Source organism: Formica exsecta, unplaced genomic scaffold (genome assembly GCF_003651465.1).
Source record: "Formica exsecta isolate Colony F162 unplaced genomic scaffold, ASM365146v1 scaffold49, whole genome shotgun sequence".
NCBI lineage: Eukaryota > Metazoa > Arthropoda > Insecta > Hymenoptera > Formicidae > Formica > Formica exsecta.
Window position 1 is genome coordinate 233,947 of NW_021852138.1, and position 9,460 is coordinate 243,406.

A 9,460-nucleotide genomic window follows, 5' to 3' on the forward strand; every position below is an offset into this window, starting at 1 on the left:
GAAAGAGAAGGCGAAGCGGGTTATGGGGTGGAGAGAAAAATGATGTTGCAAGAGGAAGAGGCGCGCAGGCTGAATGAGAGTATGCGAAATGGTCTCCGACGGCTGTGCGATGCGAGAGAATGGACGACTAACTGGAGCGAAAATACATGCTGGGTATCGTTGATGACGGAGAGATCCGGTCGAGCGTGTTCGATTCAATTTAATTATAAAATTAAGAATTTTTCTCCGATTTTGCGAGAGTCACTTCCTGCAAGGTAAGTATAAATGTGTGTAATCCTCTTTTTTTTTTAATATGTATATAATTTAAGAATAAATCTTATACAGTTTCAGAGATTTAAGAGGAGCGGAAATTTATGACTCGTTAAATGAATCGCAATGTAACGTCGGCGATTCGAGCGGGTGGCCTCGATTAATCCGTCGCGAATCACCGATCAAGGATCTAAGAAGCGAGTCCGACCACACGTAATAAATATAATTTGTTTCGCTTCTGATTCTACGCTGGATGGAAGCTATGTTTCTTCGCAACGAGGTCTCGAATCCGCTCTGATCCTCTTGTTCAAACTTCACTGAACCACCACACAATCCCTCCAACGGAGGCGATCGAGCTCTACCGAAGTACTCGTGGGTATTTTTGCTAGTCAAGCGGAAAATTTAAACTCGCTGTTTTGCTTACGATACATGTATAATTGTTCCGGTAGAATCCCGCGGACGCGGAAATAGAATCCGCAAACAAGTCGCTCAATTGGATCCTTTGATCTGGCGACAACCGTAACCCTTGGAAGCGGGCTCACGCTCGTATTCGTCGTTTCTCCGACAACGCGGTGCCGGCGGTCTTTTACGATTTTCCAGGATGAAAATAAACCGGCGCGGACGGTCGCGATATTTCTGCGCCGACCGCAACACTATCGCCGCGTGCGAAACTCGCGGAGCCGACAACTTGGTGGCGAGCCGTCGACAATAAGTCGCCGCGGCCAGTTCTCGTTAAAATAACGAGTCCTTACGATTCGAGAGGCTCGTACGGCGGCTCATATGCGCGTAATTATAACGGAAAACGATGGCAGCCGGCACATTTCGGTTATTCTCGGTGCCTCTCGATGAAATTCACCGCCATTCTTGCGCCGCGAATTAAAGCGTAAAGAGCGAGAGATGATAATTTACTGAATTTTATATACTGCCGGTTTACTAATTGGATAAGGTTTCAATTATGACAAATTATTATAAATGTAATATTATTTTTAAATTGATTATATGCAATATTGAATTACTTGAGAAAAAATTGTTATACTTTGTTTCTAAAAAGAATTTTGTATATTGAAAAATATGATATAAAAATGATATTGACACATATATTTTTCTCAAAGTTGTAAATTTATACAATGTAAAATTGTGTGAGCTTTACATGATTAATCGCATAATGTATTTATACGATTAGATTGCAATTATGACAAATATCATCATAGATACCATATTATTTGTAAAAAAATTTCTTAATAAATTATATGTAATAATGAACTATTTAAAAAAAAATTGTTATAGATGATTTCAAAGATGAGAATTTCGTATATTGAAAAATATGATATCAAAACAATATTGACATATATTTTACTCTTTCAATATTACTAGAATTTATATAATACAAGTATTTACAAAAATATGATATAAAAATAATATTGACATATATGTATTTCTCTCAATATTAATAAAATTTATATAATACCTACAATTGAGCTTTACGTGATTATTTAGAGAGATAAATCAAAACAAAGATAATTTTCTTAAATGATAAGAGTTCTCTCTTTATCATCGAAACAAGTTGTTTTCTAGGATTATACGAATCTCCGAACGCGCCGGTGGTGATGGAATTAAGCGAAAGGAAATAGAAAAGAAAAAATGGGATGAGAGAAGCAGCCGATCCTGGATCCGAAAGGACGAAGGAGCAGGGCGGAGCTGCGCCCGGAAGGGTGCGCGGGCGCGTTTCGCGCCGAACGAGCGGTTCGTGGGGTCGGAGGTCGCCGTTCAGGTGCGACGAAGACGGAGAGGAGGGCTCGCTTAGTCGAGCAAACGCACCCAGAAATGCAAAGTCGAAGTGCCGGTGGCGCGAAGCGAGTCGCCCGTCGAGATTCGACGTCGCCGTCGTCGCGTGACAGTTTCCCCTTCGATCTTTCAGCTCCAACCTATTCGTCTTCGCGCGTTTTTCCAAGGACAATGTCTTCTTCAATCGACACACGGATGACTCCGAAATCGATTCGCGGATCGTTCGCACGGCGTGATATAATCAACGCGCGCCGTTAAATTATATATACGCGAGCAGTGACGATAGACCCCGAGGTAGGACACAACGTTTTCGGCCATCGACTGGAATTATTGATCGATACCGCTGCCACGTGTTCGCAGACAGCGTGGCAGCCCTCATGTGCAACCACGTGTAAATTATGTAACAATCGCGAGAATGATTCAGAACATAAATAACTACGTAAGAAAATAACAAGATATTTTACATATTCGATTTTCACATACTTTAGTTTTTTATTTTAAATATACAACTGATTTGTATGATTGTTATTTGGCTCTTCGAGTATCACGCTTGTAGGAAAAAGAACGATGATTATTAATTAAATTACACATTGTGAAAACTGCTGAAAAAAAATCTTTAAAAAATATAATATAAAATAATATAAAAAATATAATATACAAAAAAAAATTGCTTGATGCGATAGAGAAAGCATTTTTCAACAAAATTTATGAAAGTACAATCACAAAAATATTTTGTTTTTCTTTGATAAATAATTATAATTATTAAATTAATTATCAAATTGAATTACCAAATTATCGATAAGATTCGTCGGACGTAGCAGTTGGAGACAGGATTGCTGGCGAGCTGCACGATAACTTTTATCGAACAAGAATGTTTATAATCTGTGCACGTGGTGAATACTTCGGGAGCTCGTATAGACTACACGTCAGCAATCGTCGGCGATAGCGGCTGGACACGAAGGCGATCGGTAATCAGCGGTCGTCAGCAAACGAGAGAGCGCGCGAACACCTGTTCTCAAACAGGATGCTAATGCATAATTCGAGAGCAGACGTAAGGAGAGATGCGAAATTGGACACAACACGGACATCGTGAAATCGAACGATGATATATGATACTTTAGCAAACAGTACATTTGGAAGGCATATAATGATTACTTCAAGATATCTGTATCAATCATATGTGCAGTATCCATGCGAATTAATCTGATCGATCAAATCGCTATAACAATAGTAAATTCGTGAATCATTAAAGGAAGGATCCACAGGCTGATTTCTTTTAATCACGCTTCCAATTCAAACGTCAAATAACAAATGTTGGGTTTTCATTCATGCCCGAACCCGCGAGGGTCTTAGAAGGAAAATGGAGACAATTATCGCGCGGCATGAATGAGAGAGGAAGCTAGAGCAAGTTTTGCGCGAGAAGCATCGATCGAGAGCACCTACACGGAAAAAAAAATTTTCGCTACCATAGCTAATCATGGTTTGCAAAATAAATTTCTAAATCACAGCAAAACGGTTTGCTGTTGCACTTAATAAATAGGTATCACAGCTAAGATGTTTGCTGTTGCACCTAATAAATAGGTGTCACAGCTAAGATGTTCGCTGTCCATATATTACGACTGAAATCTAGTTACCACACGCAGTTTTCAGCTACGGCAGCTAATTTTTTTTTCCGTGTACTTTAGGGTGTACGTTATATTGACGGGCGCGAGATACGAGAAGTCGATCGCGACCTGGCCTCCGGCGGCGGCAGCGTCTTCCGCCTCCGACGACAAGGAATGCATAAGCGGCCGACAGAGACAGGCAGGTAGGACAGAAGCCCCAAGAGTGGCGAGAGGTCGCGCCGTGAGAGAGCTGCCGTGTGCACCGCGGAGGAGAGACAGCCGCTGATCATTGGTGGACAGCGGAGCCGGGTCGCCTACGTGGTGGGGAACCCACCAGGTCGACTCCGCAGGTGGGGAAGGCTGGCGGTAGAAGGCGGTGGAGGAAGAGGCGTCGTCGACGTCGTCGTCGTCGTCGGCGATGCCGCGGTGGTAGTGTCGCGGACAGTGGTAGTGGTAGCGACATGAAGAGGAGGCAGAAAGAGGGCGGAAGAGCAGGAGGTGTAACGACAGAGGTGGCGTAAGCGAGGAGAGAACGAAGGGAGGAGGAGGTGGTGGAGGAGGAAGTAGAAGCGGCGACGGGGAGTTGGGCCGCCGTGAAAGAGAGGGAGAGAGCGTCGGCCGCGAGGGGATGGTGGAGAAGGAGGAGGAAGGAGACGCGAAGGACAGGAGAAGCCTCCTCCGCGCCGTGTCGGAGGACAGATCCGACGCGCGTCAGGATCCCAGCCGGACGGAGACCGATCGACTTCCTCGCTCTCTTCACCGCCGTCGGATAAGCGGATAAGAGGAAGAGGACGCGACGCGATTCTCTCCGCAACACCGGTGTCTTCTCTGTCGTTGGTGTCCGGGTATATACGCGTGTCCGGTATGCGTCCGATCTTTTCCGAGAGTCATCTTCGCGAGCCTGCGATCTTCCTTCGATCACTTTCGCCGGGAGACGACGGAGAGTCGAGAGTGTGAGAGGCGACAACTCGCGCGTCGCGACAGGATCCAGGATCAACGTTCCGGGGGCGGGAGGGGTGGACAGTGCTGAGGACGATCGACAGGATAATAAACCGGTGCATAAACTCGCATGGCTCGGAGGATCGTCAGCGACGTTTTTACAGTTAGTGTTTTGTTTTCGAGTTCGCCACCCGTCGTGCAGCGATGAGATCCAAGCCGGTGGCGAGGAGACTGGCACAGGGTGAGTGGCTCTTCATTTATCATTATTAACGACTAGTATTGACTTACGTTAAATAAATATTTCAAAGTTGACTCGCAAATAAAACAGATATATATATCAAAAAGATATATAAAGTGTGTAAATAGGTAATCTCATATTTTCATTTTTTAATTTTATTTTCAAGAAGCCGTGCATCAAAAATTACACAAACATACATTTTCATGCACATTTTACAATATTCTTTTAATAAAAGATTCTAAAAATTTTAGAATCTTTTATTCTCAAAACATATTTATTCATGTTTTTATTAAATAAATATTTAAAAATAAAATCTCAAAAAAACAAATATTATATACATATATATTAGAAAGAAAGCGTATAATTATACAATCCTAATGCTTCACCTTTTAATTCTATTTTTGAAAAGCTGTGCATAAAAAATTACACAAATACACATTTTAAAATATTCTTTTAATGAAAGATTTAAAAAATTTTAGAATCTTTTATTCTCAAAACATCATATTTATTCAGTTTTTGTATAAACTACTAAATTATTGATATTTTGGAATATAAAATGTACATGTATGTAAAATGTATGTAAAATGTACATGTATGTAAAATGTACACGTATGTAAAATGTACATGTATGTAAAATGTACATGTATGTAAAATGTAAATATGTATGTAAGATAAATAACACACACAATCTGTGATTTTTTGAAACATAAAGATTGGATGGAAAAAAATGCAAAGAAAGAGAATGAAAACGAAAACAATATAATTTTATAATATTTTATTTTATATTATATACTCTGTCTCGAATATAATTTATCCATATATGTTTACCGCCTTGCGCGCGTATAGAGCTCTATAATTTTAATTACACGCTGGGAAATGCGGATGGACGAGAATATATGGGCGAGGAGATTGTAATTACTATTTAAATTGCTTGACGAATAAGAGCATTTATAGAACGCTTTCAAGGAATTTTGTGTCGCGATTTTTAATTTCTCACACATGATGCGCCGCAAATGAAGTATGCACACTTCCTCGTTATAGATAAAAAAATGATTGTGCATTATGCAATATATATTTTTTAAATAATATTTTTTGTTTTTTTAAGCAATTATATATAATTTTAGTTTTCCGATCAATTCTCTCTTCATATTTAATTTTTTCTCCCGCTATATAAAATATGTAAAATTACTCAACGTAAGATACATGTTCTGTTACATAAGTAATCAGCTTCATCCCTTCAGTTTACACATTACAATAAGACGAAGTAAAAGATACAATATATTTATGTTTTATTTTTTATTACATGTTATTAACAACCATTTTATTATTATTTCATCGATGTGGTATTACTGAAGGAATAATTAATTAAATTGATTTATGCGTCAGTTTTAAAGAAATTATTCGAGATCATATTCAGAAAAAATTATTATAAAAGTGAAACTAACTTAAAAAGATTTATCAATTTTCAATCAGCGATGCGATGCGATGCGAATTCTCGCGATCGATACAGGGAATCAGAAATGAAACTCGATTCCATCGCGCTCCTGGAAACTGCTGTACTAGACGGAAGACATTACGAGTCTTTCCGCGGAACTTATTTAACGAGGCAATAAAAGCATATATGCCATGGCACACGAGGGGTAGTACTATATAAAACTCATTTTCAAGACTTCGTCGTTGCAAAACGAGCCCGTGTCCTGGCCAAGTCGAGATTCCGCGAGATTCGTTTAACAGAGCTTTTATTCTTGAGACAAACGCTCTGCATATACAGGGTGTTCCAGGTCAGATCAATGAAACTTCAGGGTCTTATAGGAAATTAAATTTGGAACAAAAAAGTTCCTACAAACATAGGTCCGGAAACGCTTCGTTAAAAGGTTATAGCTAATAAACTTCGAAAAATTACGTTATTTTAATGATTTTTAAAAATAACCTCAAAACCTTTCATTCATTAAAAAAAAGTAACGAAATAAATCTGATGGGTAATTAAATAATAAACTAAATTACACCAATTTCATTGAATTCTGATAAGGCGTTCAAAAGAAAATAAGGTCAAAATAACGAAAAAAGCAGAAACTTGGAAAAAACCATCTTTCGATAGTCTTTGTGTAAACACTACATTCGTAGCGCAAACATTGCACAAATGCAAACATAAAAATGTTCTTATTAAATTTTGATCATAATTAATCACTTACAGAGAGTTTATTAGCTATAACTTTTTAACGAAGCGTTTCCGGACCTACGTTTATCGGAACTTTTTTGTTCCAAATTCAATTTCCTATAAGACCCTGAAGTTTCATTAATCTGGAACACCCTATATAATACAGTACATTTAAATATTTTTACGTCGACAAAACTACAATTAGTTCCTTCTTAACATTATGATTAAATAAAAATTATCATATGTTTCCATTAAACGCCGCTAAAAAGTCGTATAAATTATCCTTATCGATCACCAAGATTATACCTAATATCGAGGAGTCATTTTGACAATTCAGTCGGAAACTGCATAGTATCTTTCGGCTTTAAACTGCGCGGCAGAAGCTGTACGAAGCGAGAATATAAAATTTCGTCGATAACAGCGTCGTTGTCGCCTATCGGTCTTACACCCCCTTTTCCCCTCTTCCCTCTTGTAAAATAACGGCATCGGCGACCGCCGATTGGCCGTTGACGAGATCGACCGCGACGCAAATTTCCGATAACGTCGTCGCGAACGTGTCATTGTCCGTGATGTGTCAGAAACGTGGGACAGAGAGGCGAGAGGAGGAAGAGGAAGAGGAAGAAGAAGAAGAGGAGTAGGCGGTCCTCGCGCTGGCGCACCAGGAACGTCGATATTTCCATTCCTTCTCTTTTCCCGTTGTCTTGTCTAGTCACTCCGGTGCTCGTCCTCTCGCCATTCCACCACCTCGTTACAGGAAAGTCCCGCCCATCTCTGGTCTCGACGCACAAGGTTTTCGCGACTTTTTCCCCCTCTCCCCCGACGATTTTCCGCAAACAGGGTGGGAAGTTTCTTTGCTAATATTTCGAAATCATTTATCGAGATTATTTTTATTCCGAGTTTGATACACTTGTCATTAACCGTCGGATATCCGTTGGAAATTTGAATCGACGTTATTCCCCCGGCGAGGAGAAATGAAATTTTGGAAGGAAGTAAATATTGGATACGTCGAGCGTGTCCGACAAAAGTGCAAATCGATCTCCCTTTGTCTGCCGGTTAACAATGCAGCATCGCAGCATCGGCGTACAAAAGATTCGTCGTTAATTTATTATTATATCATGAATGCTGCGGTGGAGCAAATTTTCGACGAATATCTCTGTGCGGTTGTACGTATAGTTATCTACTAATATTTTTTCGAAACGCGGAAGGAAACAATGACAGCGCGCCGCATGGAGAGAGAGAGAGAGAGAGAGAGAAAGAGAGATGTCGAGAGCCCGCTTCTAGTAGTACATGAAACCATTGACTCGCACATTTATTTCTGGCATGTTGCTGCGCGGAATTTATTATTAACCTCGCGCTTCTCCCGCTGTTAGAACGCACGCTGGATTCGACAAATAGAAATGCAGTACACCTTTCACAAAATCCATATAAACAGAATTATCTCTCGTACAAACGTAGTATATATTTTTCAAGAAATAAATAAAAATTATTGATGAACGTTTATACATCTTTATTGTATCGTTATAAATTTTGGGGGGGAGGGAAATATATTCTCACATACATTTCAGCATATATGTATTAATTTAGCACTGATATCGTTTTGAGAAATTTATTATTAAAAATATTATTAATTATTATAATAAAAAGATAATTAATTTTTAAAAATTTATCTTTTATCAAAAATAATTTTTTTATTAAAAATAAGTTTAAGATTTTTTTGATGATTATTTTTATAGTGTTTTATTAATAATTTTATGCAAAATAAAATTATTTATAATTATTTAAATATCTTATACAAAACTGTTTTTACGTAATACGTAGGCTATAACATACGTTATTATAATAAACTCCCTTCCCACGGCTCGATGATTCGTTTATAAAGGTACGCGCTCTTAACGGATTTCATAATCTTTGAGACCTAAAAATCCGTTAACGCTTGACTCACGAATCGTCGAAACAATAGCCCGACCCGTTACGTGATTTTACGAGATGATGCTTGAGAGGGGAAAGAAAGAAATCTAGGAATGTGTATACGTATATGTATAAAGATAATATTTAAAAAATTAAAATTAATCTTTAGTATTAATATCTAAAAAAAAAAACTGAATCTTTTTCGCATGAAAGTAAATTAAATTACGCTAAGTTCGACAATTATTTATACTCATTACATTTTTACGTTTTAGTTTTATTCATATAAAATTTAAAAAAAAAAAAGTTTTTTTTAAAAATAATTTCCATTTTTTTATCCAGCGAATGTTCATAAAAATCACACATGTATTATAAATTCGAAATTGGTCTCGTTTGAAATCCACGAACATCTCTTTGATGCGCACGATGCATTGTGCTCGCGAGACAAACGGGGAAATTCGTGAAACTGATAGGAAGCGGAAAGAAAGAGATATACCTTCTCTGTCTATCTCTCATTCACCATAGACATCCGCAGGAATAATCGCGGAATCCACGTACTGCGGGGGGGGGGGGGGGGGTTTT